Source organism: Tursiops truncatus, chromosome 9 (genome assembly GCF_011762595.2).
Source record: "Tursiops truncatus isolate mTurTru1 chromosome 9, mTurTru1.mat.Y, whole genome shotgun sequence".
In the NCBI taxonomy this organism is placed as follows: domain Eukaryota; kingdom Metazoa; phylum Chordata; class Mammalia; order Artiodactyla; family Delphinidae; genus Tursiops; species Tursiops truncatus.
Window position 1 is genome coordinate 77,913,830 of NC_047042.1, and position 12,666 is coordinate 77,926,495.

Sequence of the window (12,666 nt, forward strand, 5' to 3'; positions counted from 1 at the left end):
GACATTTTCATGGAGTTGGTAGTGCAATAAAATTGAACACATTTTAATACATTTATTAGCCATTTCGATTTCCTCTTTGTGTAATGCCTGTTTCAGTTTATGGCTCAATATTTTCTTGGGTTGTCTTTTTTTTTTATGGATTTGCTTGAGTTCCTAAATATCTTGGATACAAGCCCCTGACAGTTATATAAACTGCAAATATCATTTCCCAGTAATGTTTTCATATCCTATAATGGTGTCTTCTGATGATCGCAAGTTCTTAATTTTAAAGCAGTCCAACAAATCCATTTTTAATTGCTACTGCTCTTTGTGTCCTGTACAACAAATAGTTGCCTATCCCAAAATATTTACTAAAGATACTGTCTACTATGTTTTTCTATTTGCTTTATTTATTTACCTTTCACACTTGCCCTTGACAAATCTCAATTTTTGTATAGCGTATGAAGTAGGGAGTCAAGGTCCTTTAAAAAATTTATACAGATATCCAATTACTGCAGAACCACTTCCTGAAAAGCTATTCATTTCCCACGGAATTGCTGTGGTGCCTTGGCTATTTGATTCCCTTGTTCCATTTATCTGTCCTTGCACTAATGCCACAGTTTTAATTATTGTGGCATGATAATAAATGTTGAAATATTATAGTTTAAGTCCTCCAAATTTGTTTTTCTTCAAGTTTGTCTTGTCTATTCAAGTTTCTTTGAATTTTTATATAACTCTTAGGAGCGTCTTGCCAGTTTACACTCTGACAAACGCTCACACACCTTTCTGGATTTTTGGTTGGGATTGCATTGAAACCATGGTTGATTTGGGGATAATTGATGTCCTAAAAATATTAAGGCTCCCAACCTATAAACGTGGTGAATGCTATATTTAATTACTTGATTTTTCTTAATAAAGTTTTGAAATTTTCATTGTAGAGGATTTTCGTATTTTCTATTAGATTTACTTTTAGGTATTTGATGCTGTTGCAAATGATGTTCATTTAATATTTTACTTTCTACTGATTTATTGCCAGTATACAGAAAAAACTTGATTTTTGTGTATTAACCTTGTTAATCCTGCCATTTTGCCAAACCCATTAGTTCTAACAGTTTTCCTGTATATTTTTTGTGGATTAAAAAAATATACACACACGTCACATGCAAATAAAGTTTTGCTTCCTCTTTTTCGATCTTTGTACCTTTTATTTCTTTTACTTGTCTTGTTACACATGCCAGGACTTCTAGTACAATGTTGAATAGACGTGGTGAGAGAGGGCATTTGAATCTTATTCCTGGCTTCAGGGTGAAAGCATTTACTCTTTCATCATCAAGTACAATGTTAGCTATGGGTTTTTCATAGACAACCATTATAAGCTTAAGAACATTCCTTTCTAGTCCCAGTATGCTAACAGCTTTTTAAAATCATGAGAAGGTATTGAATTTTATCAGATACCTTTTTGACACCTCTTAAAATGATCATCTTTTCTCCTTCATTCTGTTAATGTAGAAAATTACACTGATTAATTTTTAATATTTACCCAACTTTGCACTCCTGGGATAAACCCCAGTTAGTTATGATGCCTTATTCTTCTCATATATGCCTATATTTGATTTAACAATTTTTAAAAGGATTTTTGCATCTAGAGAGTGGTCAGTAGTTTCTCTTTCTTGTAATATCTATGTTGGCATAAAGTGAAATGGGAAGTATTTACTCTTCTTCTACTCTTTTAAAAAGTTTATCTAAGGGCTTCCCTGGTGGCGCAGTGGTTGGGAGTCCGCCTGCCGATGCGGGGGGCGCGGGTTCGTGCCCCGGTCCGGGGGGACCCACGTGCCGCGGAGCGGCTGGGCCCGTGGGCCGTGGCCGCTGGGCCTGCGCGTCCGGAGCCTGTGCTCCGCGGCGGGAGGGGCCACGGCAGTGAGAGGCCCGTGTGCCACAAAAAAAAAAAAAAAAAAAAAAGTTTATCTAAAATTGGTGACTCCCCTGGCAGTCCAGTGGTTAAGAATCCATGCTTCCACTGCAGGGGGCACGGGTTCGATCCCTGGTTGGGGAACTAAGATCCCGCATACTGCAGTGTGGCCACCCCCCGCCCCAAAAAAGCACAAAAAGCTCTTAGAATAAAATTGGCATTATTTCTTACCTAAATGTATGGAAATTTTCTCTGGTGAAGCGTTTGAAGAATGTGCTTTTGTTTTATAAAAATAATTAAATAATTGATTCAATTTCTTCAATAGATTTAGGAGTATTTAATTTTTTCTGTTCTTTTTTAAACAAATAATTGCATATATTTAAGGAATACAATGGATGTTTTGATATATGCATACATTGTGAAATGATTACCACAATCAAGCCAATTAACATATCCATCACCTCACATAGTTACCATTTATTTTTGACTTTCTGGTCTTATATTCATTTTGGTACTGTTGAAATACAATGTGTTTGAACAAAAATATTACCAACTGAATTTTTCATTTTTGTTCAACTGAAACATACAAAATTGCTTCTAAATTCACAAACTAAATTATATTTAGGGCTAAACAAAGCTAATTAAAAGACTTTTTAGTAGGACACAAGCTGCCAAAATAGCAAATTTCCCCTGAATTTGTTCATTTATCTGTTGAGTGGTTCCTATGATTTCTCTATAGTGCTTTCATTCATTTTGAAAGTATTTTTAGACTGTGTATTTGGCATAAACATAAAATTTAGAAGTAACATAAAATTTACTTTTACCATATTTACTTGTTATTAAGGCATTTTCTTTCTGTTTCAAACCGACTCTTTTATATTCTGCCTTATCTTACTAGGGCTGGGACTCTGCAAATCACGTTTCTGTTTTGCCAGTTGTCTCCCTGTTAGACTTTGACAATGGAGAATTCTAAAGAAAGACTGGAGGCCTGGAGAAGGAAAAAGGGACATGTTCTTTCCTGTTTTGCTTCCTGTGACTGTCAACATCATATGAGCACTGATTTTTCACCTGGGCAGTAGGTACAGTAGCAGTTGGTTCTAGTTTCCACTTCTCCTCCCAAAATTTAAAAAACCTGTCTCATTTTGCCTTCTCAGAGACCAGCACCAGTTGGCTGGTATCCTTTCCTCACATATCTGAGTCCCAGCTCCCTGACACCTATCCTCTAGGATTTTGAGTTACAAGCCCCAGCCAGGCAATCTGTCCTCAAACTACTATTTCTTCTAGTATTCCCACTCTCTTCCCTTTATTATCCCAGCCCTAGGGGTGGTAGATTCCTCTACCATACTTCAGTGTTCTCTTTTTTGTCTTTTCAGCTCTCCAGTATCTAAATCAACTCTATTACATTCTCTTGTTAAAATAGTTGGTGTGATTTCTATTTTTTCTGAAGTGATAGACCATTTCTTAATCTATGCTTTTTCTTTGCAAATAACAGAAACTTACTTAAACTGGTTAAGAACAAAACAGACCATATAGGTTTCTCCTGGAATCCTGGGACAGGAAGTACAATCAGGCCTGGTCAGCTTTAGAAAACAGCCTGAAACTAAGATTAGTCCTTTTGGGCTTCCCTGGTGGCACAGTGATTGAGAGTCCGCCTGCCGATGCAGGGGACACGGGTTCGTGACCCGGTCGGGGAAGATCCCACATGCCGCGGAGCGGCTGGGCCCGTGAGCCATGGCCGCTGAACCTGCGTGTCGGAACCTGTGCTCCACAACGGGAGAGGCCACAACAGTGAGAGGCCCGCATACCGGACCAAAAAAAAAAAAAAAAGATTAGTCCTTTTTGTCTTTCTAAAGGTACTCTATGGTCTCCCACCTTCTCTACTCTTTCTAGCTCTCTCAGTAAACCTATTTTCTCTACCTTTGGCTCTGGGATCAGTATGAATTCCAGTTCCAGAAGAGGAAGAGACCCTGAGTGGCTTTGTTTGCACAAATGTACTCACTTCGTACCACCAGCATTAGCCATTATAAATACAGCTATGGGCTCTACCACTGAGGTGAAGAAAAATATTTGTCAGAGATGAGGACATTGTGCTGAGTGTATGGCTCAAAGAGTTTCTAATACATTTTCTGATTTTCCTTCATTAGAAAGGATCACCGCTTAAGGAGATTTTCTTTTTTTGGATGATATACTTAAGGCATATTCCATTTATATATAATAATTATTAGATTTTTAAAAAACTTTAAGTACATATTCACTGAACAAAATTATAAATATAGATGAACCAACGTAAAAAATATAGATAGTACACAAATTCCCACCACACAGGTATGTAATTTGGGGAATATATTTACATGCACTGATATTTATATTCTTTTCAAAAAATGGGTTTTCACATAAGCAATAATTTTAAATAATTTTATGTCAATAAACATGTTTCTAGAACATCATTTTAAAAGGTTAGCCAATAATTTAAGAAACACAGTTACTTCCTTCACCCAGATTATTGGACACTTACAGCCTTTAATTATACAGTTAATTTTTGCAGATACATTATTTTCTCAGAACAACTTTTTAGCAGAGGTATTTCTGACTTGATAAACATGTATTTCAAGATATTTGGTATGCATTTTTTAATTGCCAGAAAGTTTGTGTACCTCTCATCCAACTGCCAAGAAGGCTGTATCAATTAACGTTGCCTCCATCAATGTAAGGGATTACCTGTTTTTTTCTCGGTACAATCGTTGTTACCAACTTTTAAAGTATGACAAATTGAGAGGTAAAACCCTCCGATATCACATTATTATTTTAATGTACACTTTAGTTTTAAATATTTATTGGAAGATTTTTAACATTTGTTGGTCATGTGTGTGTGTGGGTTGTTCCCTTTCTATAGAGTTGTTCTTTCATTTGTAACAGTTGAAAAGAGTTTATTAAACTTCCATTTTAGGTTTTAGTGTTTGATTCTTGGACCTATAAACTTCTTAAGTTCATATTACACTTATATTGTAAGTACCACTGAAGTTTAAGCTAATATCTCTGCCTCATCTCAATCTCTTATTTTATTTAAAAAAAAAAGTCTATCACTGAAATAAGTATTCATTAACCTATCAGGAATTGTATATTAAACTGCTCTCATTTGGTCAAAAGTTAAAATAGTTTTTAAATAAATAGCACTAAAAATAATAAATCCATGAAAAGAGTAATTGAATTATTTATAAAACTTACCTACTTAAGATTCAATGAACTATGTATATTTACTAAGTTGATTACAAGATGTGTTAGTGAATGATAATGACTTAAAACATTATTTATTCCAAGTATCACATCTGAATTTTAATAGGAGATTAAGGGACATGAAATGTTTTAATTTTAAAAGAGTGGAAAGTTCAGTAAGTAAGGAATATTCGGGGTGCTTATATATTCTCCACAGTTTAAATGATATCAGCAGTTATTCACCAACCTCACGGGCAGATGACAATTTAGTAAGGAACTGCCTAAACTACAAACATAGAAGATGGAAACAAACATGAGCAAAAGCAAAGTAAAATTCTATAGAACACGAAATAACAGATTAACCTTACAGTTAAAAGAATTCAAAATGCAAGGGAAACATTTAATCTCATGCAATTACTGGAAGAGTATTGCAAAGTTATAATTCACAGTTTGTACTCATTGGATTCTCATATTTAGATTCACATCACATGATCTCCTGTAATTTGCAACGCTTTTACCATTTCCCAAGTACATATGGGTGAGAAGACATGAATGATAAAATTTTTTTTTTAAATATTCTAGACTTCTTAGGAAAAAATCACCCTGAAACATTCGGATTCTCTTTTGTTACATATCTTTCAATTCTGTGTTGTGGGAAACAGCAGAAGAATGACACATATTAATGTTTAATATGTAAAACTTATCCTGATACTACTTGAAAGGAAGAACTCTGGGTCTGTAGTGTCAAAGGCTCTGATTTATTTCTTACAGGGATCTGAGTAGTCTAATGAAACAACCTCAGAACTCAATGACAATGAAAGAAGTCTGCGAAGGCCTGAGGCTGGTATTGATTCCAGGGAGACAGGTGATGTGACAATATAACACAGGGAGCAAAGCACATTGCTCCATTAGGGAGGAACCTGTATGAGTTAAGTACATGTTCAATGGTGACGTCAGCGTCATCGCTAATAAGACGTCCTTTGTTGTATCCCCCATCCTAACAACAACAACTTGACATCAATCCACAGGCAAAAGTGACTTTGTACACATTCAGCAGTGGCCTGTGACCTGGCTCCAGCCTCTCTCGGCTGCAGCCTGGGAGTCCCGGGAGAACAGTGCCTTAGACAATCACCTGCGGATGAGAGAGCCTTTTATTTCCAGGTTTCCAGTGGAGAAGTTCAGCACACCACTGGAGCCAAACAATACAAGTCAGGATGCATTACAGAGGTTAAGAGGAACTTTACCTGTGTCACCCGCCCCCCGCCCCCCGCCAAAAAAAAGTGGCACAGCTTAGTGCCAAGCGGGAACTTTCTGGCCTGTGATTTCTCCCATAAGGGAAAGTGAGTGCATGAGTCAGAACTTAGCTTCCCCCCTGTGTGGGATGTTGCCAAAGAGGCACATTTCTCTCTCGTTCCCTACAGAGTACTGAGTCAGGAGCTGCAGGACTAGGGGGAAGAGGGAGGCGAAGAGAGAGGACTCGAAGAGGGCAGTAAAGGGACTCGGGTCCTACTAAATGCATCACAGACTCCACCAAGAACCCCACCCATGAGGCACTGGGATGCCTCACCCACGGATCCCGCAACTGGCCCATGAGCACTCTCAGTGCTTATTAAAGAAAATGTGGTGCTCACTTCGGCAGCACATGTACTAAAACTGGAACGATACAGAGAAGATTAGCATGGCCCCTGCGCAAGGATGACACACAAATTCGTGAAGCGTTCCATGTTTTAGGCTCAAGAGGGAGGGGATATGGGGATATATGTATACGTATGTATAGCCGATTCACTTTGTTATACAGCAGAAACTAACATAACAATGTAAAGTAATTATACTCCAATAAAGATGTTAAAAAAATGTGGTTTACATTTTATTTACTATCTGTCTGCATGGTTTGAAGTAACATATTTATGGGACATTTATATTACCATGTGATGTTCACCAGTTGCCATTACTTTCAATAAACAACTCAGAAATAATTAAGTTAGTTCCTAAATTTCTAATTTGACTACTATGGACTCATAAAGGACTAATGTTTAATGAACACTTATAATACGTAGAAGATTTCCTGGGTTTGTGAGAATCTAAATATGTGTAAGTGTTGTCCTCTGCCTTCAAGTTGTTACTTAAAATAGAAGACTAAAACCAAGATTAGAAAAAACTAAAATCATGTATTATAAAGTCCAAGATTCAAAACAAATACTCTGATATCTTAATATGGAAACAGACACTAAATTATTTTTACTTAAAAGATTAGACCTTTCCCCACATTTTAGTTCAACATATAGTAAAAAATATAGCTGTAAGAACACCTTTCTTACACATCTTTTGCACATCAGTGATTCTCTCTCCATGCTTTACTGGCCTAAAGATGGATTAAAAGAGTTTCCCTAAAGTGCTTTGATTTGGAGTAACCTCATTGATTGTTTCCTTCCTGACACTACTTTGTGAAATTAGATTGGGACACGCTTTTCCCTGAAGAGCTCTACATCCGCAAATGTTTCTGACTACATGAAATCAGAGTGTGAAGGGTCATCATGTAGAGAAAAGTGGCCGGCTAGTCCCTATTGCCATAATGACAGAATAAGAGAATATGAGTTTAAACTGAAAGAGAAGGGATTTGGCTTGCTTGTGGGGAAGGTCTTATTATTTAAACCCTCTGTCTTAGAGTAGCATGGATCTCCTGTTAATAATAAAAGCCAAGAGCTGCTTGAAACTTACTATGTGTCAGGCACTGTCCAAAGTCCTTTACCTGTGTTAACTCATTGACTATTTGCAGCAGTCCTATGAAACAGATATTGTTATTATCTCTGCTTAACAGATAGAGAAGAGTTAGTTAGGATTATAAACTTGGTGGGGGGGAAGAGAGAGAGAGAAATATGACCTATGCTCTCAACCACTCTGTTTTTGGGTCCTTTGTGCTGTCTTAGCTCTTAACTGACCCTAGCTTCTTTCATGCTTAGCCTTTCTGATCTATTTTCCAGAGCCCATCTTCCCATTCTTGCTGACAGACACTGCTTCTCCAAATCCTATATGCTGAATTATGTAGTTTTAATTAAATCTTCCACAGTATTTTAGAAGTATTACCCATTTAATCTTTTCAGGAGAGTTACATGTAGGGGAGAGATCACCTCTATTGCTTCCTAACAAATGATTCGTAAGTTTTACATTGCTACCTAGCAGCAAAATTTCCCACTGATGTTTTATAAACACTTAATTATTAAACCTAGAAGAAATCAATTAAAAAGTATTTCAAAGAAAGCTTGGTAATGGAAATATCTAACAATCAATATAAGAAGACAAATGATTATGTTTAAGTTCTCTATTAAAGAAATGGTCTATTCTTGTTTGGCAAAGTTTTTTTCCTAAAATCTCACATAACCTAATACTGAGGGCTTAGACAAGCTTAGTTAAATGAACTTAATTTCTCATTAAAGATTATGGTGTGCTACCTCTCAATATGCACCCTCATTTCCAGCTATCATTTAGTTGTGTTTTGCATTATTTTCCCTGTTACCATCTGTCACTGGGCTACAATCTCATCAAGTTTCCAAGTCCAGCTGGTGTAGTCTTCTAATGGCTCCCATTCTAATGGCGTCTAACAGTGTAGAGGTGCTGATGATTGCTAATTACGGCCACTTTGCACAGAATCATTTCTGACACAGATTTTTTTCTTTTTTTTCTTTTTTTTTTTTTTTGGGGTACGCGGGCCTCTCACTGTTGTGGCCTCTCCCGTTGCGGAGCACAGGCTCCGGACGCGCAGGCTCAGCGGCCATGGCTCACGGGCCCAGCCGCTACGCGGCATGTGGGATCTTCCCCGACCGGGGCACGAACCCGTGTCCCCTGCATCGGCAGGCAGACTCTCAACCACTGCGCCACCAGGGAAGCCCCAGATTTTTTTCTAATATTGATGTGACATGTAACATCTAAAACCCTTTTTGTTTTTCCTCTTAGGAGCTCTCTTCTCATTCTATGGGTATCTTGGCCCTATTCTGAAATGTTACACTTTAAAAGAAACTTAGTGCAAGATTATATGACCAGATTAAACTCTGAATAACTTCAAGTGACTCTGGATAAAGCAAAGCACACTAAGAATACATCTATTCCTGGGTTTTCTCTATATGGAATTCCTCAAAGCGTGATCCTCTACTATCTTCATCAGAAACACTGACAGTGTTTTTAAAAAATGGACGTACTGGTCTCCCTCTAGATCTATCCAGTCAAAACACCTAGGCACTGTGGATTGACATCTACACTTTAAATAAACATCACAGGTTAATATTACAAACTCATGTTTGAGAACCAACGTTTTGTTATTTACATAGCACCTACCTCCAGAAGCAGTGATACCAGAGAGGAATAGTAGACAAGTACAGCTTTCAGACCCTTTGTAAGGAAATGAGCATCTAAGACACCATGGTTTATTCCAGGTGCATAAAATGAAATAGATACAGCACCCAGGGATCCAGCCATGGTTAGGTGCCCTGCATAATGTAAATTTATATGGTATGGACATAACGGTATGTCATCTGCTACTGAGATAGCTCGGTGCAAAATTCAGCCTAATTGGGGTGTTCCATATTGGATAGTCTCACTAATGGGTGGCTGCCCCAATAGTAGGTGGGTTTTTAGGCCTCGGTCTGAAATATCCTGGGTGAAAATGGGCCTTTGTTCTGGTTCTTCATGGACCTCAATGTCATGATGCACTTCTGAATAAATATAGCTGCTGTGATGGGTTTCCATGCTTCTTTATTTTCTAGGATATCTTTATAATAACCTAATATCATCTAACTTGGCTTGTCTTTTCCTTGCAACCTCAGAGAGCTTAGTAAAGAATTAGTATGCTGCTGCTCCAAGGCCTGGGCCCGGCCACTGGGCGGCCGTGGCGAGGGCTCTGGAGCCCTGCGGAACACAGCTCTCAGCCTGTCCCCGGACCCTCCAGCTCACCCGCCTGCCCTAGCACGGAGGGCCTCGAAGGCCCCGGGGGTAGAAGGCAGCCACTTACCTCTCACCGCACTCTCCGCCCAAAGGACCACTGTGAGGTTAACCGTTGGCTAATGGTCTGCAGGTCTCGCAGTCTCGCGGTCTCGCGGTCTCGCGATCTCGCGATCTCGTGGTGTCGCGATCTCGCAGTCTTGAGGATTCGCGGTCTCGCGGTCTCGCGGATTCGCGGTCTCGCGGTCTCGCGGTCTCGCGGTCTCGCGGTCTCGCGGTATCGCGGTCTCGCAGTCTCGCGGTCTCGCAGTCTCGCGGATTCGCGGTCTCGCGGTCTCGCGATCTCGCGGTCTCGCGGATTCGCGGTCTCGCGGTCTCGCGGATTCGCGGTCTCGCGGTCTCGCGGTATCGCGGTCTCGCAGTCTCGCGGTCTCGCGGTCTCGCAGTCTCGCGCTAAGGATCACGCGCTAACAGTCTCGCGATAATGGTTTCGAGAGGAAGGCCTACCACTAGCAGCTGTAAGGTAATGGCAGCGTGCCCGTCCCGGCCCTATTATAAAAAGGGACACCAGGCATATTGCTCTGGGGTCCAACCTAATGACCTTAACTTACTTCTAGAAAGACGCTATCTCCAAAGAAGGTCACATTGTGAGGTACTAATCGTTAGGACTCCAACATATGGATTCGGGGAGGGCGGGGGGAATAGAATTCAGTACTTGCCGTTCATATTAAACGGTATTTAAGTGTGATGGCAAAACAAAACCATTCTGCATCCTGTGTGACCAATATTTTCTTACCACTGGCCTAGGCTGTTCTTGAGGAAGGCTGATTCCAGCACAGTCATGGCTGCAGCTAGAAGGACTCCTGGACCAAGCCACCGTGGTGTAGCAGCATTCTTTGAAAAACAACGACTGAGCCAGTGAGTAAGTACAATCTTTGGTTGTAATTCTTTAATGGTAACCTTGTGAACCCAAGCTTCCTTTAGGAATAATAACACTGTTCTGAGAGCTGGACAACATATGCTTCACCACACTGGTGGACAGGGATGTGTTAACCATGCAAGATGAGTTGTTTTCAACAGCAATAGTGTAAACATATTAACAGAAGCAATGGCCTCAGAAAACTAATATGTGTAGAGGAAATAAGGAACTAATTAGCTCCTCTAGCACTTTCTCTGTTTGGCACTTGGACACAGGAATGGCCCCTATATGTTTTTCTATTTCTGTGTAACAAATCACCACAAATATAGAGGTTTAAGCCATATCCATTTATTAGCTCACTGGTCTGTAGGTCAGAAGTCTGAGTGCAGCATGGCTGCATTCTCTGCTCAGGGTCTCAGAGACAGAAATCTAGGTGTTAACCAGGCTGGGTTCTCATCGGGAGGTTCTGGGGAAGAATCTGCTTCCAACCTCATTAGAATCGCTGGCAGAATTCAGTGCCTTGCAGCTGTAGGACTGAGTTCATGTTTCTTTGCTAACTATTGACCAAGGGGCCTCTTTCAACTCCTTAATTCACCCTTTTTCTCATGTGGCCCCCCTCTATCTTCATACCAGTAATGGCATGTCAGGACTTTCTCATGCTTCCCGTCTCTTTCCCTTCCTTTTCTGCTTTTAAAGGGCTGATGTAATTACATTAGGCCCAGCTGGATAATCCAGAACACTCTCTCTATCTTAAGGTCAATTAACTAATTAGCAACCTAAGGTCAACTAATTAGTAACCTTAATTACATTGGTAAAGTCCCTTTTGCTGTGCAGCATGCTGTATTCACGGGCCTGATATTTTATCATACAGTCCCTGGTATTAGGGCAAGAAATCTCGGGGGGACATTTTTATAATTCTTTCTACTACAGCCTCTTTGGAATGAGCAAGCCTCTTGGATTCTTGGATAATTCAGGGAATGCAGGCCCAAAGAGAGACACAAGGGACTTGTCCCTCTGGGCATGTGGGTGCTCGATTGATTGTTTTCAGTATTAAAAAGAGATACGTTACTCAATTCATTAATTAAAAAGTATTTATTGATTACCTATTTGGGGCCAGTCCTCTTCTAGGTACTAGAGACTGAGTAAGGAGGAAAATATTAGGCAAACAGGTAGCTAATTCGTATAGGACCTAGTTGGCCATTATCAGGACTCTGGGTTTTACTCTAGATATTAAGAGAGGTTATTGGAGAGTTTAATGCATTGAGTGTTACGATCACACCTAAAATTTAAAAGACACAAACGGCACTTCCTCTTCCAGGGAGATGGAGCAGATGTGCTTTTTTTCTGTTCCTCCTGCTAATAACTAAAAATTCCTGACCTTTATATGTAAAATAAACATAGGAAGACTCTGAAAGGTGGAGAGAAGTCCAACTGTCCAGGGACCTTGGTACTCAAGGAATAACATGGTGGTGAATTCTCTGGGTTTTATGTTTGCCCCAGGTATCCCAAACTTAAAGAATCCACAACCTGGAAATGCCAACAGGCACAGACAATAATAGCTCCGACAAAAGCCTGTTCCACCTAGTTAAAGGGCCAGGAAAGGGGTATGCTAGCAAGACAGAAAAGTTTTAGACAATAACTGTTCTGCTCTGACTAAACACCACAGAGAAAAAAGCTATGGTTTCATCCCCCCCACTCTCACAACAGCAAAGGC

General features: G+C 39.7%; 1 non-coding gene across 1 annotated transcript; it reads left to right on the plus strand.

Moving 5' to 3' along the window:
- The first annotated feature begins 6,724 nt into the window (after positions 1-6,724).
- On the plus strand, positions 6,725-6,831 carry LOC117313679 (U6 spliceosomal RNA). The gene has a single exon (XR_004528263.1). It is a non-coding gene; the product is annotated as a U6 spliceosomal RNA (small nuclear RNA).
- The last annotated feature ends 5,835 nt before the right edge of the window (positions 6,832-12,666 follow it).